Below are 22,041 nucleotides of genomic sequence, written 5' to 3' on the forward strand. Positions count from 1 at the left end.
TTATATATATATATATATATATATATATATATATATATATATGGGTTATGATAGAAGACACCTTTTATGAAGGTGTCTCTTATCAAGTTACTCTATGAGCATTTGCGAAAAGACACCAACTTACTTTTAGGAAGGTGTCTTTTATCAAAGTTATAACTAAAAAGTGAAAATCACACCTTAAGGTGTGACTTGATAAAAGACACCACCAAAGGCTGGCTTGTAACATAACCCTATATATATATATATATATATATATAGAGGGCATATTAAGTGAGAGGACCTTTTAAAATGAGAGATGAGAGGGTGAATTAACAACCCTTAGATCAATCTTTATTGTGTTACTTAATTTTTAAAGCTGCACAGTATAATTTTTTCATTCCCCATATGCCTGCTTCAGTTTCTCTCGCCGTCTATTCATCTCCCTATGATATTTCAGTTTCTTTTTTTTCTTTCAAATGTTATTTTTCAAGATCCAGTGCAAGGCAATTTTGATGTATCATGGCTGACTTAATCAAAAAAACAATCACACCTTAAGAATCAACACCAAAGAGATGTTGGGAAAATATGAATTGTTCTCATATAGTTCATCTTTTAACAGTAAATTAATTAAGTATGAATCATAGAAGCCGTTAAAAAAACACTGAAACATCAAATCCAAATTTGGGATATGGGTTATCATGAAATCAAACCTTGTAAAAGAGCTGTGATGATGATTCGGTAATCTACCTTCAGTTTATAGAAGAGAAAAAGAAAGAAGAACAAAAACTAATCTTTTTTAAATCTTCATGGATTTCATTTCTGCTGCACTTGCTTCATGTTCCTGACATTAATTAAAGAATGCAGAATTTTATTCATTGAATTTCATAATTTATCCCAAATTCATTTATTAGTAGTAGTTTGATGGTTTGATACAAAATAGTTTTCTTCTGGAAATCATTTTCATACTCATAGCTAAAAAAGAAGAGGAATAGAGTTGATGAAACATGATGATTTGGGCTGGAATCGAAGAAGTCGATTTGGAAAAGAAAAAAACATAATTCTGAGAGAAGAAAGGAAGAGGGATGAAAGCGCTTACCCAGTTAACTACAAGAGAAGACAATCACGTGTGTGCAGCAGTGCAAGTATCACAAATAAATATCAGCCATTCGATTTGATCTAAGGGTTGTGATCTAACCCTCTCACTCTCATTTTAAATAGTGCTCTCATTTGATATGCCCTATATATATATATATATATATATATATATATATATATATATATATATATAAGCATGTAAAATCAATCTTCTGGTAGGCTAGTTTTGAACAACAGCGACAAACCATATTTTTTCAAGGATATATTTGCGAAGCTACATAAATTATGGAAAATTAGTGCACAATGGCGCATGCTTTCACTAGACCGAGGGTTTTATGAATTTTCATTTGCTTCTCATGATGATTTGCGCACAGACTGGGAACATGTATAGTCAATTTGAAGCGAAGATTGATTCAGTTATTTGAATGGACGAAGGACTTTAAAATTCACACACAACAACAGACACATACACAAGTTTGGATTCGACTATGGGAATCACCACATGAATATTGGATGGAAAGAACTTTGTATGAGATTGCAAGGGCTGTCGGGACTCCGTTGCTCATTCATAACGTTACTAAGAATAGATAGTTTGGACATTATGCGAGGGTATTAACGGATTTGGATCTTTCCAAGGACATTTTCTATGAAGTTATGGTTGAACGGGTGGGTTTCGCTTTCTCAGTAGCAATTGAATGAGGGGCTGCCAGAGTTTTGCACCCATTGCAAGAGCATTGACCATAATGTAACATCTTGTCGATGGTTACATCCGAGAAAAGCGGACAAAGGTGAGTATCTGGTTGACAAGGGTAAGAAACCAGTTAACTCATAGAGACAAAAGCAAAGGTGGAAACCATTGGATAATCAAGAAGGTATAGGGTCCTCTGAGGCTTTTGAAGTTGCAGCATCCAACTAGCAAAAAGAGCCACACACAAAGACCCCTCAGGCTGCACGCTCCTCCACAGATGTAGCCTCAGACTCCTTTAGCTTTGATGTGCAACATGTGACCGATGACATTCCTCATGGTGCTCTGTTGACTAGTCTGGTCTTGGAGCAGGTTCCTTAAGTAGCGCACGTGGATGTGCATTCAGATGTAGTGGAACAATCAAGTTCGGAACCACGGGTGGTGGTGGTGGTTTCCGATGCGACTGTTTTGTTCTCCTCCTCAGTTGCGCATGTAGGTGTGCATAATTTTTCTGTTGACTTGGTTTCCTCCGCTTATGCTAGGGAGGAATCACCGGTTCAACATTTTTTAGCGCATAGTGGCATGCAATCTAGCCCCCAATCTCTCTAGTCGCCCCACCTGTTGAGACGAGTTTATTAACTGATTATGAGAGGCCAGAACATAATTTCTCACTATCTATTGTGACACATGCCGTGGGTCCAGATGAAGATGGAAACATGGTTTTAGTTGTGCATGAGAACACACAACAATCTGAAAATACAACACGACATGGAATTATGACATCATATTCGTGAATATGATGCAAAAGCAACCGAGATGTCATTCACACTGGTTTTATCTAAAAGTAGAAACAACAGATAAGAAACAACTTCAGGTTGGGAAGTCGGAGTCCCGAACCTGTTCTAGGGGGTTCTTCGGGGTGCTAACCTAGTTATGATGTCGTTGCTTCCCCTTGAAGCACAGTGGCAGTGCTAGGAATTTTGTAGAGCCAGGGCAAAATTTTGACTGCAAATTCACATGTGACATAAAGTATGGATTGTGGCGGATCTGGGCTGATATTTTTTGGGGTGCCAAATATATAGAATATATATAAATTGTTACATACAGAATACACAAATTGTAAGTAGTCCAATTGGTTGAGTTTGCATTAATGCACCGTGTAGGATCTGGTTTGAGTCCCATTAAACGTTTTTTTAGTAAATAAAAAAATACATTTTAATTCAGAAAAATGGAGCTGACAGTACGTGAAATCGTGACCATGTGAACAGAAAAGACTACACTTTCCACTGCACTGCATAAAAACATATGATATATAACGACTAATATAGTATTTATATATGTGTCCCTAAAGAGATCCGCCACTGAGTATGGGTTGAGCCCGGGCGTATGCCCAAGCTAGCTGGGTGGTAAAACTGCCCCTGTTGATGCATGTCCTTGCTCCTGGCTTAGCAAATTTAATGTGCTCAATATAAGGATAAATACTCTCAAAGAAACGGTGACTAGCCTTTGAAAGGACTGCCCTTGTAAGGGTTAAAGCAACCTTGTGTGCTTATCTCTTAACGAACTTACCCTCAAAGTTAGAATATAAAGATAAAATACTCTTAATAATAGAAATTAACAAACTAAATTCCGATACGTCATCTAAAGTATAATAGATAACATAGATTATAGTACTTTATCTGATATCATATTTCAATTCTAGTTTATAATAATACATTTAAATATGAAAAAATTAATATATGCAAATAAGCTTAAATTATCTAAAAGGTTAGTAACTTCATAATATAATCCAATAGGCGAAATCTAATATAAGGAAATATTTAGCTGACATGGGCAAGACTTAGGCTATGTTTGGAACTGCAGAAACAAAAAGGAAAGAAAGAATAGAGAAAAGAAATTTTATCGAAAAACGTGCTTCCATTGTTTGGTTGCTTTGTAAGTGTAGAAAGAAAGTGTCAGTTTGGTGGGGGCCCACGTTCTAAAACTTTCCACTCAAATCATCGAAGAAAGCTTGGCATGGGTTCCAAAATTGTAAAATTACAATATTGCCATATTGCCATTATTTGAATAAAAAAAATTCCAACGGCAATTGCTTTTTTCTCACCTGTGACTTTGGTTCAGGCATTTAACATTTATACTACTATATATATATATATATATATATATATATATATATATATATATATATATATATATATACTTCCGTTAATTTATTATTTGTTTTTTTATTAATATATGTTACTTTATATAATATAATATCAATTTTTAATGTAAGGATATTTTTGTCATTTTAATAAAGATAGATCTATCTTTCCTTTATCTTTCTTTCCTCCTTCTTTCCTACCAAACGGTTAAATAACCATCCCTCTTTCCATTCACTTTCTACCCACTTTCATTCATTCAACAATCTTTCTATCTTCTATCTTTCCTTTCACTTTCTTTGATCTTCCAAACAAACCCGTAGGGTATGTTTGGTTTGGAGAAGAAAGTTTAAGGAAAGAAAGAGAAATGATTGATAGCAAAAGGAAAGATAGATAGAAGAAAGTGAGATGATTTTTTTAGTTGTTTGGTATAAAAGAAAGTGATTAGATTGTGAGAGGAAAGAAAGATTTGTATATTTGCAAAATGACAATTATAGCCTTAAAAGGTTTTAGATAAATATGTTTATTTTAAATTAATTATGTCATCTACACATTTAAATAAATTTTATTAATAAATTTTAATTTACTTAGCATTTGTCAAATTTTTTGTTAATGATTTTTTTGTTTCAAAATATCACGCTGAAATGAAAAATTGCAGAGCATGTTTCTAAAAATAACATTTATTATGGATGCTTGTTCAACATGGTAATATTAAGTTATTGCAAGGGTATTTTTGACTTTTTCTTAAAAAATTGGCGTTTGTACATTCTTTCCGTCCAAAGTAGCATGGAAAGATTTTGGGCATGGGTCCCACCAAAAAGATACTTTCTTTCCACTCTTACAAAGCAACCAAACAAGGGAAAGAATGTGTTTCCATAAACTTTCCATTCTTTATGCTTTCTTTCCTTGATCTATCCATGGTACCAAACACAGCCTTAGGGTATGTTTGGATAGTGGAAGGAAAGAAAGTTAGAGGAAAGAAAGTTAGAGGAAAGAAAGTAAGAAGAAAGTGAGATGATTTGTTGGTTGTTTGGTTATAGTGAAAGTAAGGGAGGAAAGAAAGAAATGAATTTATTAAATGACATAAATAACCCTATATTATTGTGTTATTTAAATATTTTTCAATAAATATAAATATAAATAATTTTCATATAAACACTATTAAAATTGGTCACAAAAAATGACTATCATGAGTTCTATTTTAAGCATGCTAAGAAATGTGTACAAGTAATGAAAATAATAAAATATTCTATGAGAGTATGGTTTAAAAGAAAGAAAAAAAGGTTGGAATATGTGTTGTAAAAATACACAAAACAGGAGGGTATTTTAGTAAATATAGCAAGAATAGTGGCATCTTTCCACTTTCTGCTCTCTTCAGCGCAGAAACAATTCCCACGTGGGGTCCACCAAAAACTTTCTTTCCTTAGCTTTTATCAAGGTGTGCCAAACTATGGAAAGGGCATCATTCCACTTTCTTTCCCATCCACTCACCTTTCTTTCCTTAGAACCAAAGACAGCCTTAGCGCCACATTAACCGTTGTCGGCCTAACCTATAAGAGTACAATTTCAGCCCCTATAGATCACTCTCTCTGTAGGATTGTCTCCCTTATTGGTTAGGATTAGTACCCGAAATTAGTCGGTCATTGTACGAAATGCCAAGTTTTTGAAAACAATTTTTTTGAGATTTTTTTTTTTGCTAAATGTGACAATTATCATGGGACTGATGGTGTATAATTTTATTAAGTATTCAATTGAAATAAGTATAAAAAAAAGTATGAAATAATATTATGTGCGTATAACTTTTGTCACATCATCATCATCATAATTATTATTATTATTGGTCAAATACTAATATTATTTTAACTCAGTCAAAAGAATTATATAAAGTAATATATAGTTACCAAAAAAATATTACAAACTATAAATAGAGAAATTAGTTCAGTGTACTTTTTTTGAAAGAAAAGTAATTCAATTTATATATAATTCTTTTTGGCCGGTTCAATGTATCTATGATAGTTAATTTTTTTTGTCAAGAAATATTAAATTTTATTTGTAAGAAAAGGAATATTAATTTTTAAAGTAAAAAGTACATTTAATCCATAGTAATTTATAAATATTCATTTTTAAGTTTGACCAAAAATAATTAATTAAATCATACAATAAGAAAGCACATTTTTTAAGCAAACGATATGAAATATTATAAAACTTTTATTTGATTGGTTCAATGTATATATGGTTGTTGTCGTTATTAATGTTTTTTTTTTTTGGTCAAGAGAACATTAAATTTTATTTTTAATAAAATAAAATATTAAATTTTAAAGTAAAAACTAAAAAGTATATTTAATTCATTACTATTTTATAAATATTCATTTTGACCAAAAAATTATTACTTAATCCATACAATAAAATTTTTAATTGTTATTCATTTTTAAAAATCAATTAATAATATAATACGTTATTATGAAATGAATTAATTGTTATAATAACTTAATTACATATCATGTCTCATAAAACATTTTTGGATTTCAATAAATTGTCAAAGTCAAATACACAATAAATGAGAATGTTTGATACTTTGAATCAATATTTATATTTTATATTTAAATCAATTGAAAAGTTATAGTTCATGAGGCTTGATCGGGCCGTTCGTTTTTCAATAGTTATGCGACCATAGCCCTCTTTTTTTCTTATCTTTTTAGATTCTCACACTATAAAAGGAGTGCTTAGGCTCATTTCCATAGCACACCAAAACTTCAAGCTTTTTCAAGTTTTGTCGCTTCTGCTTCTCTCTCTTCTTCTCAACACACTTGAAATATATTTTTTTTGTTGTTGTGATATTTGTTTTATTTTACTTTCTCAAGTCAAATCGAACCATACAGTGCTACCACATTTGCATGTAATTGTTTGTTACGTTAATTTTCATTTGCATATAGTTCAGTTTTGATCTTTTTATTTGTCTAAATTTTATGTTTGCCTAAATTTTATACTATTTTGATTTGAATTTCGAGGTATATGCCAATTGATTGTTAGTTGTGCTTGTACTTTGTTGTAGATCATGTTTCCATTTAGTTGTTTATAATATTCAAAATTTGGCTCCATTTAGAGTTTTGTTTATTAATGCAGAATTTTTTCATATAATATGTGCATTTAGGAAAAAAAAATTGCTCGATGTTTGGATTTGTGTAAAATAGGAAAAGAAAAAAAATAATGAACTATGGCTCAAAAACTCAGTCTTTAACCATATTTTGCCCATTTTTAAAATAACCTATTTTTTGCAATAATCATTTTAATTTACCTAAGTTTTTTCTCTCATACAATTGGGTTATGCCTATGTTTATTTATTTATTTTTGTCAAATGTCCTTATGTGGTTATGGATGTGTGGCCATGACCAAAGAATTATTGAGTCACTTGATAGTAAAATGCCTTCTAAAAGTAAATGAAACATTGTGAAATATAATATTCTTGTACATGTAACTTCATGTGAAATTTATGCAAAAGAACTAAAAATTTTCATTTAAGCAAAGTTAGGTGGGGTAACCTTGGCGCAACTGGTAAAGTTGTTGTCATGTGACTGAAAGGTCACGGGTTCAAGTCCTGGAAACAGCCTCTTGTGTAAAACAGGGTAAGGCTGCGTACAATACACCAAATGGTGGGACCCCTTCCCGGACCCTGCATATGCGGGAGCTCTAGTGCACCGGGTTGCCCTTTTTAAGCAAAGTTAGGTGGGGAGTTTAAGAAATTTTTAATACCTAAAAATATTTTTACATCATCACCTAATTCTACAAAAGTTGAAATGTAAATGAATCGCATACAAAACACCAATTGAATTGTTAGAAATTTTAACGTACATAACATCATATTACAACAAAAGTTTTTGATTCAACTATTAAACAATGGATTCATGTGTTACTATGATTTTTGTAATGAATTGTTCAAGTAAATGGATTGTTCAAGTAAACAATGTTGTATTTAATATCACATGCCTTATAAACCTTTTTACATGTTTGAATTGTTTAGTGAAAGTAGGTTGTGAGTACTGCGTCAACATTTGAGATTCATACTGGTGGTGCACACAAACGTCCACTAGAGTATTTTTCATTATCAAGGGAAATCCTCTATGTGTTATCTTGAATACATGTTTCAACAATCCTTTTGACAATTTAGTGGAAGGTATCCATAAGGTCCTTGGAGACTTTACGATGAAGAAATCAAAGTTCTGTTTGAACTTTAGAGGATAGTAATTCTTGTGTTTAGTTTACTAGCATGTATTGATGTTTTTACATGCTTATAGAAAAAGTTTAAGAAGTAATTATGAAATATATTGTTTACTTTTTAAGATTCTAATGTTGTGTCAAGACTATTCTACGGTTTGTGTGAGGGATCAAAGGGATGTTAACCTACTCAAACTCATACAACCTGACTAATAATAGATGTATTTCACGAACAACAATTAATTATAAGTATTTTATTTGTTTTATAATTGTAGTATTTATTGTTATTTAATACATCACGGTAATCTTTGAAATAATCAAACATTGGATGTTATATCATCATTACAAAAATATATTTTAAAATGTACCGTGATGTAGCAAATAATAATTACAATTATAAAAGAAACAACATACCTATAATTAACTGTTGTTGGTGAAATACAACTATTATTAATCTTAGTTGCATGAGTTGGAATAGTTTGAAACTCCTTTAATCTCTCACATGAACCACATAATAGTTTTGACATAACATTAAAATCTTCAAAAGTAAAACTTATATTTCAAAATCATTTTCTAAACTTTTTGCAATGAACATGCAAACATATCAACGAAGGCTGAAAAACTAAACATGAATTACAAACCTCTACAGTTCGAATAAAACTTTGATTTCTTTATGGTAAAGCCTCCAAGGACCTCATGGAAGAGTTCCTCCAATTTTCTAAAGGATTGATAAAAAAAAATCATGCTAACACATAGAGGATTTCCATTATTAAGGAAAATATACTATGGTGGAAATTTATTTAGACTACGTGCATGAATCTCAAATGTAGTAGGGCTCATAATCTACATTCACCAAAACAATTCAAACATGTAAAAAATTACTAAGGTGTGTGACTTTAAATTCAATATTATTTACTTAATCATAAAATGCATCTTCATTTTCTTACCCTAACCCCATTACAAACATCAGACTAACACATATATATGAACTCGCTGTTTTACAGTTATCAACAATTTTTATTACAATGATGTTATGTTTCTTAAAATTTGTAACAGTGTAAAGGGTCCTTCGTATGCGAGTCTTTGACATTTTAACTTTCGTCGAATCTAGTGGTGATGTAACAATATTTTAGGCCTTAAAAAGTTCTTCTTCAACTTCACATATACTTTTGCTGAAATGAAATGCTTCTAATTCCTTTACATAAATTTCACGTGAAGTTTCATGTATATGTATCTCATCTTACACAAAGTTCCAAACTTTTATGATGCTTTTTAATATCAAGTAACTCAATATTGTTTTGGCAATGGTTCAACCTTCATAGTACATAGGAAAAATTGCAACAAAAAAAACTTTAAGTTTGAAGATGGGCGTGAAGTGAAGGACTGAGAATTAATGCGAGAATGAAATAGTCAACTATAAACTATGGACACAAACAAATTTTGTGTGAGAAAAAATGTACCGGTTAAAATCATTATTTCCAAAAACATGTTTGAAAATGGGTTAAGAAATGATTAATGATTGAGCTTCTGAGCCATGGTTCATGATCTTTATTTTTCCAGTTATACACAAATATCACAATGAACCAAAATTGTTCTCAAATGCACATATTCTATGAAAATATTTCTATAGTTATAAAAAAATATATCCAAATGGAGCAAAACTATTCATATTATGAACAATTAAATGGAAACAATAACTACAACAATGTACAAGCACATGTAATAATAATTTGCAATTAATTTCCCAATTCAAATCAAAATAGTATGAAATTTAGGCACAAATGTACTTCAGACAAATAGAATGATCAAAATGAAATTATAAGCATATGAAATTTAGGCTTAAACACATTTATGACGCCCTAACTTTGCGCTAGTTGCTATTTTAGCCCCTATTAAAAAAAAACCACATTCCAGCCCCCTAAGTTTCCGTTATGTTGCAACTTTCAATTTTGATCATTCAAAATCAACCATTCAAGACATTAAAAACAAGTGGGGTGTTTTGTTGAGCAAGTTTTAGATTTATAATGCAAAGAATATGTCTTGGAACTGGTTTCTTGATCTTCTACCATCTTGAATGGTTGATTTTGAATGATAAAAATTGAAAGTTGCAACATAAAGGAAACTTAGGGGGCTGAAATGTGGATTTTTTAATGGGGGCCAAAATTGCAACTAGTGCAAAGTTAGGGGGCTAAAAGTGCGTTTAAGCCTAAAAGTTAAGGGAAGAATCACTTACATGCAAACATGTAGCACTATTTGGTATGCATCGATTTGAGGATATGTAAATATCACTTTTGAAGGTAGTCTTTGAAAACGATGGTGGAAAGTGATTGAAGGTGAGAAAAACACAAGAAAGGGGGTTGAATTGTGTTTTAGAAAAATTCTTCGTTTCTCCTAAAAACTGAACACACTGATCAGAAGCTAAGCGAGACAGCTTCTGAAGTGATAATCAGAATCTAAATGCAGCGGAATAAAACAGAGAGAGAGAGAAGAAGAACGACACAAAGCAATTATACTGGTTCCTTCCACAATCCGGAAGTAGTCCAGTCCCCCTTGCACTTCCAAGGAGATTTCACTATGAGTAATATCTGATTACAAATGCTCAAGCACACAAGCAAGAGACTTCCAATGCTCAAGCATACAAGCAAGAGACTTCCTTTGCTCAAGAACACAATCAAGAGACTTCCTGCTCAAGCACAACTGCAAGAGACTTCCTAACTAAACAAAATTACACAGAAAATTGTTTAAGGTTGAACACTTGATATACAATCAGAGGTGCTCACAATACAAATCAGATACAGACTCAATGGACTTAAGAATTTCTAAGATATGACTTTGAGACACAGAAATTCTAAGTGAATGCAGAACAATTTCAGCAGAGGTTTGGTACTTGTGAAAATCTTGTGAGTCTTTCGTTCAGCGTTCTTGCATTACCAATTCTCTAGGTCTTCACTCCTTTATATAGAGGTGTGAGAGAGACGTTGTGAAATTGCCAGCACACCAAAGAGTCGTTGTTGAAGCTTGATCTTTCACCAATAATCTTTTGCCTGATTTGGCTGTTGTCCTATGAAGAACAAATTTGAAATCCATTCCTTATCCAAAGGAACATCTATGCAGGCGAAACCGTATTCTGGAGCTGTTTTCTTGTCCTGTAGCGCGGACACAAAACAGAGTAGTGGAGAACGTGGTTGTACAATTCGTACAAAGTACAATGTCAACGCTTTCGTCCAAATTGCAAACACACGCCTTCAAACACCTTTGAAATGACCGTTGCAAACTCCACTAATCCTTTGTTTGTGTTTTCGAATCCAATAGACAACTTTTGCATTGATAATTCTTCAATTCTTGATTCTTTGCAAATCCAGTTGATATTCAGCTTCTGGTGAAATGACTTCTGATGAGGCAGCTTCTGATGATGCAGCTTCTGATGATATGACTTCTGCAGCTTCTGATGACGCAGCTTCTGATGATATGACTTCTGCAGCTTCTGATGACGCAGCTTCTGATGATGTGGCTTCTGGACCTCTTGTCTTCAGAAGCACTATTCTTCAGGAGCAGCTTACTTCAGGAGCGCTATTTCTTCAGGAGCAGCTTGACTTCAGGAGCGCTTTTTCTCTTCAGTAGCAAGTTGCCTTCAGGAGCGTCCAAGCTTCAAATTTTTGTTGTTTCCATAGCTCTTTATTTGCTCATTCAGAACCAATGATGATGTAACTTTATAATTATGGTCCTGTACACTTGAACAAATATTAGCTAGTCCAATTTACAATTTTTAATACCTTGTTATCATCAAAACCCTTTAAGGTTCATTGTTAAACACGTTTTGTTCCAACAATCTCCCCCTTTTTGATGATGACAAACAAAAGTATTTAAAATTGATCAATTGTTGTTAATCTAATTAACAAGTTGACTTTGGGGTTATGAGGTTTGTAAGCTCAGAATCTGAGGTTTGTAAGCTCAAACTCCCCCTGAGTCTGATAGTCTTTAAGGTGAGGTTTGTAAGCTCCCCCTAAGTTCTATCCAGGTTAATTAAATTCATTTTTCGCGCAATAATATTATCAGAGCTTAAAAACAAAATTGAATCATTGAAAGAATTAACTTATAGATAAGAAGAATGGTTCAATTAATTTTACTTGAATTTTGATACTCCTTCGTTCGTTCATAGCTTATACCAATAAGGTAAAAAAAATGATAGAAGGTTTTCAAAAATTTCAAATGCCATTAATGGGGCTCAGAGCCTTTAAATACTTGTCACATATACTCCCCCTTTTGTCATTATCAAAAAAAAATTAAAATAAATTTAAGCATAAAAGACAAAAAGATATGAGAAAAACTCAAACAGGAGAGAGTATAAAAGAAAGTGAACTAAATAAGTCAGAGCAAAATATATGAACATGTATATCAATTGTCAGAAGCAGCTAAACAGTCAGAATCAGTAAGCATTCAGAAGCAAGAGAAATAAGACAAGATGGTTTCAGAAGCAAGGACTAAGAAATTTTAAAACATACAACAAACAAAGAAAAACACAAGGGTGTGCAACTAAGGGTTGGTTTGATGTTGTTTCTTCATCTCTTCCATTTCTTCAATCTTCTTCTTCAACAGTTCTTCAAGTTGTTGTTGCCTCTGAAGAAGAGCTTGTTCCCTTTCTCTAGCTTCTTGCTGCTGCTGTGCCATCTGTTTCTTCAGAAGCTTACACAACCTGGCTTCTCTGGTCAAGTAGTCCGTTTCTGAGAAGAAAGGCTGGTTTGCCAGGAGCAGTGTAGAACTTCTTACTCTGAGACTCTGATTCAGATGCTCCATTAACTTCCTGACAGAAGCTTCCTTGCTTCTGATGCACTTAGCCCTTAAGCTTTCAATTAGCTCAGTTGCCCGGTTCTGAAGTGATGCCCAGGAGTCTTCATATGCACTTGTTAGATCAATTGTCCTTCGTTGATCCACAAGATTAAGCAATTGACTAAGGATTGTCAGAAGCTCAGAAGTAATATATCCAGATTCCAGGATGTTTGTGGGTGGTTGTTCAAGGATTTCAAGATCAGAATCACTGATTTCCAAATCTTGAACAGGGTTAGGAACTGGAATGGTAAAGTGTGTTTGTGTGTTTGAAGATGAAGGCTGGTCAGAGGCAATGTGAGTGGTAGTGGTTGAGGCTTGAACATTGACTAGAGAGATGTCAACATCCATAGGAGTTGGTTCTGGGGAGTGTTCAGGTAAAGGTTGAAATTCAGTTTCAGTTGGTGGTTGTTGTGGTGAAGTTGATGTATGAGTGTTGAGTTGGGGGTCAATGGTAGCTGTTGGTGATTGTGGGGGTGTTGTGGGTTTATGTGGTTCAGGTGTTTGTTGATGGGGGTTTTCTGAAACAACATTTTCAGAAGCAGCTGCTTCTGGAGTTGCTTCAGAGGCCTTTTCTGAGGTAAACTCAACATTTTCTGGAGGAATCATGTTGAGAGGTTGAATGTTAAGGGGTTGAGGGTTAAGGCGAAAGATAGTCTCAATGACTCTTTCTCTCTGCACAACCATTTCAGCCAACTTCTCATTAATTATGTGACCAACTGGTTCATAAGTAGTTGACTGATAGGGCTTTTTGTTGGTTTTGGTTGATGTTGGCTGGCTTTTTACTGGTTTTTGAAAGAGTTGGGCTAAGGGTATATCATCATCAGAATCATCAGAATCTGATAATGGTGAGGATGCGGAATCTGATGATATATTAATTACCTTCTCTGGTTCAGGATCAGAATCCTCTTTAACAGACTCACTGGTCATCAGCAACAGTTGCTTGGCTTCTGAAACTACAGACTCTTGTAGCTCAGCAGCAATCTCCATAGCTTTTCCAATAGCTTCTGACACAATAGTAGCAACTTCAGTCTTCTTAGAAACATGAGGGAAGTTCTTGGTCCTCCTTACTGCTTGCTTCCTTTTCTTCTTTGGTATTGCAGGTTGATCAAGAGTAATGCCAACATCCATGATCATCCTGGAATCCATGTCTTTAATGGCTTCTTCAATAGAAGGTACTGATGAACTACCAATTTTGAGCTTGTCAGTAGCAACTTTTGCCTTTTTAGCAGATTGTTCAACCTCTAGATATTGCTCTGCAGTCATCTTTCTTTTTGACTTTCTGCCTCTGGCTCGTGGCAGAGCACCACCATACATTTCCTCTGGAATATCTTCCAATCTGATTCTCTGATTGGTTGCCTCAAAATGTTCCTTGATATAGTACATCTGCACTTCAATGGGATCCTTCCTGCAGATGGGTGGAAAGTCCTTCATAAGATCAGACTTAACAAGTGATTCACTCAAATCTGTATGAAGCTTGGTGACAGCAGGGATCAACTTCATATTCTTGAGGGTTTGTGCATTAATGAACTTTCCAGTTTTAGTATCAAGCAGCTCATCTGTGAAGGCTTCAGCACTGCTCAGCTTGTCCAAGACTCCTCCTTGATAGAATATTTCTGACAAGAGTCTTCCATAAGGTACCCAGGTTCTATTCTGCAGCTGACTCTGTTTCAGACACTCTATCAAGTATTTGAACATATATTTTGGCACGTTCACTTTCTCCTTCTTAATGAAGTGCTGAAGAAAGACCTTCTGTGCCAAATTGAGTTTCTCACTTCCACCACATGGGAGTAAGTCCTCATTCTGAATCTTCAGAAGCAGCTTCTTATCCATGCTTAGATCAGCATACTTTCCTGCTTGCGTTGAGTTGTACAGTGCCAAGTTTACCTTTTCCTTCCAGAGGCGTTCTTCAGCTGTATTTGAGAGATCAATTCCAGAGTATTTTCCAGAGGCCTCTCTACAGAGTACAGCTTCTATCTGCCATTCCGCAATTCTTACTGGAATACCACAAATACTTGACCTGATATCAATACCTGTAAATGGCTCAAGACCCATTTCTTCTCTGGTCTTCCCTTCCAGTTCGGGATAAATCAACACCATTTGACTTTCTTCAGTTATAGACGCAGCTTTGTCATAAACCTTAGCCCTCACCCAGAAGTGTCTTACCAATGCTTCGTATGTTGGTCCATTCAACATCTTGAAGTAATGCATAAGTTCCTGCTTTTCATAGTAGCTTCTGATCCAACACTCATGGAAGGCGAGTGATTCAAAATCCACCGGATTTTCTATTTGAACCTGTAGTTCCCATTCTTCCAATTTCATGCTTCTTCCTTTGTAGTCATATTCAGGGATCATTCGTGAAGTAGATACTGAAACTTCTCGTTGCGAGCTTGATGATGCCATTTGATGATTGACGAAGATTTGAAGAAGATGAAGATTTTAGGGTTCTAAGTTTTGAGAGAATGCGCTTACTTCGCAAGAGGTTTGAGAGCAAATGTGTTTGTTGTGAGTGAGTAGTGTGTGAATTGTCAAAGTGTTAAAAGTAAAACGATTGCAATTCAAAAGAGACAAACAAACATAACATTAATGACAAAATTGGGGGCGCGTGAAAAGTACTTTCAAAGCTTTTAAATCATCATTGCCCTTTTAGTTATACACCAACACATACAGGCCACGTAAGAAGTTCACAGAGTAACTACCAAGTTAGTGGGCCAGAAGTTACTTTTAAAAAGTAACTCCCAACGTTTCCACTAATTCAACTATTCAGAAGCAATAAATCCAGCTTCTGGACTTCAGATGCTGATGTCATCAGAAGCGAGTTTTCCTCAGAACCTCAATAAAGAGCTTCTGATGGACTACTGCTTCTGAACTAACTTCAGAACCTAAAATCCTATTCAGGAGCAAGCAAACATCTAATCAGACACGTAATGCATGTTCAAATTTTTCTTTATAAAATCAAATCTTTCAACAGTTAAAGGCTTAGTAAATATATCAGCCCATTGATTTTCAGTATCAATGAATTGTATATCTAAAATTCCTTTTTGAACATAATCTCTGATAAAATGGTGTTTGATTTCAATGTGCTTAGCTCTTGAATGCAAAATTGGATTTTTAGACAAACAAATAGCAGCAGTATTATCACAATAAATGGGAATACTGTTAGCAGTTATCTGATAATCTTCCAACTGATGTTTCATCCAAAGTAGTTGTGTACAACAACTTGCAGCTGAAATGTATTCTGCTTCTGCTGTAGACATAGCAATAGTTGTTTGTCTTTTGCTAGCCCAGGATATAAGATTATCACCCAGAAATTGACAATTGCCACTGGTTGACTTTCTTTCAATCCTATCACCAGCATAATCAGCATCACAGAATCCAATTAGCTTATAATCTAAGGATTTCCTATAAAGGAGTCCAAGATTGGTTGTTCCTTTCAAATACCTGAAGATTCTCTTGACAGCAGTCATATGAGATTCTCTAGGATCTGATTGGAATCTTGCACACAAGCATACACTGAATAAAATATCTGGCCTAGATGCAGTGAGGTATAACAAAGAACCAATCATACCTCTATACAGCTTCTGATCTACTTTAGTTCCTTCATCTTCTTTGCTCAGGTTGCACGTAGGATGCATTGGAGTGTTCATCACTTTACAATCTTCAAGTTTGAACTTCTTCAGAAGCTCCTTTGTGTACTTTGATTGATGAACATAGACTCCATCTTTGCATTGATTGATTTGAATGCCAAGGAAGAACTTCAGCTCTCCCATCATGCTCATTTCAAATTCATCCTGCATTAACTCAGAAAATTCCTTGCAAAGAGATGCATTAGTAGAACCAAATATTATATCATCAACATATATTTGCACAACAAGAATATCTTTCCCAAGGGTCCTTCTGAAGAGTGTAGTATCAACCTGTCCTCTTTTAAAGTCATTTTTGATTAAGAAATTACTTAGTCTATCATACCAAGCTCTGGGAGCTTGTTTCAAGCCATATAGTGATTTCTTCAGTTTAAAAACATGGTCAGGATATTTAATATCCTCAAATCCAGGAGGTTGCTTGACATACACTTCTTCTTCTATGACACCATTTAGAAAAGCACTCTTGACATCCATTTGATATAATATTATGCCATGATTAACTGCATAGGAAAGAAGTAACCTGATTGCTTCCAATCTTGCAACTGGAGCAAACGTTTCAGTGTAATCAATGCCTTCTTGTTGACTATACCCTTGTGCAACAAGTCTGGCTTTGTTTCTTGTTACTTCACCTTGCTCATTCAGCTTGTTTCTGAATACCCATTTTGTTCCAATAATGTTCTTGTGCTGAGGTTTGGGTACCAGATCCCACACATCATTTCTTTGAAATTGATTCAACTCTTCTTGCATAGCTAGGATCCATCCATCATCTGAAAGTGCTTCATCAACTGTTGTAGGTTCAATCATTGAGATTAGTCCAATCATTGACTCTTCTTGTCTGAAATGTGATCTTGTTCTTCTTGGACTATCTTTGTTTCCAATGATTAGCTCTTCAGGATGTGAAGACTTGTGTTTGAATGTGTTTCTGGGAGGATCTTCTTGATGTGAGTCATCTTGTGCTTCATCAGAAGCAGCTTCATCTTGTGCTTCTGATGTGGGTTCAGCTTCTGGACTAACTTCAGACTCAGCTATCTGATCAGGTTCTGGAGTAGCTTCAGGAACCTGTATCTCTGCAAAACTTTCACCTTGCTTTGAAGTTTTATCTTCAAGCTCTTTGTCATCAAATTTAACGTGCATAGATTCTTCAACACAGAGTGTTTCTGAATTATACACCCTGTATGCCTTTGACCTTTCAGAGTAACCTAAGAAGATTCCTCTTTGGGCCTTGGCATCAAATTTCTTTAGGTAGAGCTTGTTGTTCAGAATGTAACATGTACATCCAAATTGATGAAAGTAAGAGATATTGGGTTTTCTTCCTTTAAAGAGTTCATATGCTGTTTTCTCCAAAATAGGTCTAATATAGATCCTGTTTTGAACATAGCATGCTGTATTCACTGCTTCTGCCCAAAAATGTTTTGGTAAATTGTTTTCATGAATCATGGTTCTGGCCATTTCTTGTAAAGTTCTATTCTTTCTCTCTACAACCCCATTTTGTTGTGGTGTTCTAGGAGAAGAGAACTCATGGAAAATTCCATGTTTTTCACAAAAAGCTTCAAATGGCTCATTTTCAAATTCTCCACCATGATCACTTCTGACTTTCAAAATTTTTGATTCTTTTTCAGATTGAATTTGAGTGCAGAAGCTACTGAATACGTCACACGCAACATCTTTACTCTTTATGAATTTCACCCAAGTCCATCTGCTGTAATCATCAACAATGACTAGTCCATATCTACTTCCATATAGGGATGCAGTACTCACTGGTCCAAATAAATCAATATGGAGTAATTCTAAAGGTCTTGAGGTTGAAACAATATCTTTTGTTTTAAAAGATGATTTCACAATTTTCCCTCTCTGACATGCACCACAGAGTGCATCTGAATAATAGTCAATGTCTGGTAGCCCTTTCACAAGTTGTAACTTACTAAGCTTAGAGATTAACCTCCAGTTAGCATGTCCCAACCTTCTGTGCCACATCCATTTCTTATCATTCACTGATAGTAGGCACATCACCTTCTGATCAGCCAGTTCAGAAAAATTGATTTTATAGACATTGTCAACTCTCTTTCCTTTGAACACAATGGATTTGTCTTCCTTGTTGATTACTGTACAGTTGGGTTTTTCAAAAAGCACATCATAACCATTATCACAAAATTGACTAATGCTCAAAAGGTTATGTTCAAGACCATCTACCAACCATACATTATTAATTGAGGTAGAGGAGTTACCAATAGTTCCTGTACCTATGATCTTGCCTGACTGGTTGCCTCCAAATTTCACATTTCCTCCCTCTTTCATTGTTAGGCTGAGGAACATGGACTTGTCTCCTGTCATGTGTCTTGAGCAACCACTGTCTAGGTACCATGATCTTTGCTTTGGCACTGCTCTTAGACATACCTGCATCATTGACATTTTTAGATTTAGGTACCCATTGTTCTATGGGTCCTGGAAGGTTAGTACTTAAGGCTTTACTCTTCACTTCTTGTACCTTGTGCTGTGAGTTGGGTTGCTTCTGATTAACCATCACCTTAGGTTTTGGTACTTCAGAAGCAGTAACTGTCTTCTTCTGAAACTTAGACTTCAGAACCCCAGATTTTGGTTTCACCAGACTCTGAGGAATAGGTTCTGATCTTTTCAGGATCCTAACCTTTGAAGTTTTGGAATCTGATTTGATCATAGCCTTTGACTTAGAGTTCTTTGGCTTTGAGGTAATCTTAGCCTTAGAACTAGAAGCTTCAGGTTCTGATTGAACAACAGTTTCCAACTCAGCCCCTTCTGGTACAAAGAATGTTTTCAGACCTTCCTTGATGCATTCACAACAAGACTTTAGATTGGTTTTCTCCAGTTTCACTTCTGGAAAACCAATTCCTCTGCCATTGTTCTTGTAAATGCTATAAATCATAGAAGCCACTCTGCTTCTGTCAATGCCAGATATAATAAAATCTTCAAGAGCAATTTCATGGTTACTTAAAGGTTTTTCATTACACTTTTCTTGTAGCTTCTGACATAAGAACCTGAGCTGATCTTCATATGTTTTACACATGAAGTCAAAGCCCCTAAGTCCTTGTTCAGAAGCTTTCAGATCCAATAAAGTTGATTTTTGTTGTTGTACCAAATCAGCATATTTTTCTTTTAAATCCTTCAACTCATTGGTTCTTACTTCAAAATGTGTAAGAAGTTCTTTAAGTGACTCAACAAGTTCATCTCTGGGAATTTTGGAATATACCTCGTTTTCATCTTCTGAGTCTGAATCTGACCCAGCTTCTGAAGTTGCTGTTGCTACCAACCCAACAACTACCTTTGCATCTTCATCAGCTTCCTCTTTATCAGATCCAGATTCACTACCCAAATCATCCCAGGTTGCCATTAAACTCTGCTTAATCTGCTTCTTGAATTTGCTTGGTTTGAATGTAGACCTCTTTGACTTGTCCTTTGACTTTTCTCTTTGAAGATCAGGGCATTCAGCAATGAAGTGACCTGGCTTCTTACAGTTGAAGCATCCCTTCTGATCTTCTTTCCTTGAGCTTCTGGAGTTACCCCTTCTGGAGAGAAACTTTCTGTTCTTCTTGGCCAGATATTGAAGTCTGTTTGAGAGCATGGCCATTTCTGCAGCATCTGGTTCAGAGTCTGAACTTGACTGTTCTTCCTCTTCAGATTCAACCACTTTGAGAGCTTTTGATGACTTGCCTTTGGATGGAAGAGCTATTGATTTACTCTTCTTAGTAGACTCATGTTCATTAAGACTTAACTCATGAACTTTGAGAGAACTAACAAGATCTTCGACACTTAAAGTGTTTAAATCTTTAGCTTCCTCAATGGCAGTCACTTTTGGTCTCCATCTGGCAGGTAAGCTTCTGAGTATCTTGCTTACATGATCAGAAGCAACATAGCTCTTCTTTAGAATCTGTAGACCAGAAACTAAGGTTTGAAACCTTGAGTACATCTCCTCAATAGTTTCATCATCCTTCATTTTGAATAACTCATACTGATGTACAAGCAGGAGAGCCTTTGCTTCTTTGACCTTCTTGCTCCCTTCATAATTTGAACAGAGAGAAGCAAACATAGCTTTAGCAGTGGATTTGTCACTCATCTTCATGTATTCTGCTTTGGGTATGGCAGTGACAAGAGCTCCTCTGATAATATGATGCTTCTTGTAAAGTTTCCTCAGTTCTGGAGTATGTTTCTTTCTATCCACAGCAGCTCCTTCTTCATCAAGGACTAAATCACCAACACCATCTTCCAGAATATCCCATAATTCTTCATCTAGGCTCATGATGTAACTGTAAAAGTTGGTCTTCCACCAAGAGAACTCTTCAGCATCTCCATTGAACTTTGGAACTTTTCAAATACTGGTTTTCTTACTATCACTATAATCATGTGAGACATGTTTATAGCTAGTATCACCAGGACCAGTAGGAGTAGGAGTAGACATGTTTTTCTCAGATCTTTGACTGTTGCACGGTTAAGTGTTACACAACAGACCAAGGCTCTAGATACCAATTGAAGGTGAGAAAAACACAAGAAGGGGGGTTGAATTGTGTTTTAGAAAAATTCTTCGTTTCTCCTAAAAACTGAACACACTGATCAGAAGCTAAGCGAGACAGCTTCTGAAGTGATAATCAGAATCTAAATGCAGCGGAATAAAACAGAGAGAGAGAGAAGAAGAACGACACAAAGCAATTATACTGGTTCCTTCCACAATCCGGAAGTAGTCCAGTCCCCCTTGCACTTCCAAGGAGATTTCACTATGAGTAATATCTCATTACAAATGCTCAAGCACACAAGCAAGAGACTTCCAATGCTCAAGCACACAAGCAAGAGACTTCCTTTGCTCAAGAACACAATCAAGAGACTTCCTGCTCAAGCACAACTGCAAGAGACTTCCTAACTAAACAAAATTACACAGAAAATTGTTTAAGGTTGAACACTTGATATACAATCAGAGGTGCTCACAATACAAATCAGATACAGACTCTATGGACTTAAGAATTTCTAAGATATGACTTTGAGACACAGAAATTCTAAGTGAATGCAGAACAATTTCAGCAGAGGTTTGGTACTTGTGAAAATCTTGTGAGTCTTTCGTTCAGCGTTCTTGCATTACCAATTCTCTAGGTCTTCACTCCTTTATATAGAGGTGTGAGAGAGACGTTGTGAAATTGCCAGCACACCAAAGAGTCGTTGTTGAAGCTTGATCTTTCACCAATAATCTTTTGCCTGATTTGGCTGTTGTCCTATGAAGAACAAATTTGAAATCCATTCCTTATCCAAAGGAACATCTATGCAGGCGAAACCGTATTCTGGAGCTGTTTTCTTGTCCTGTAGCGCGGACACAAAACAGAGTAGTGGAGAACGTGGTTGTACAATTCGTACAAAGTACAATGTCAACGCTTTCGTCCAAATTGCAAACACACGCCTTCAAACACCTTTGAAATGACCGTTGCAAACTCCACTAATCCTTTGT

This window comes from Medicago sativa, chromosome 5 (assembly GCF_051527215.1).
Source record: "Medicago sativa cultivar Bolivia chromosome 5, Bolivia_mono, whole genome shotgun sequence".
Lineage (NCBI taxonomy): Eukaryota > Viridiplantae > Streptophyta > Magnoliopsida > Fabales > Fabaceae > Medicago > Medicago sativa.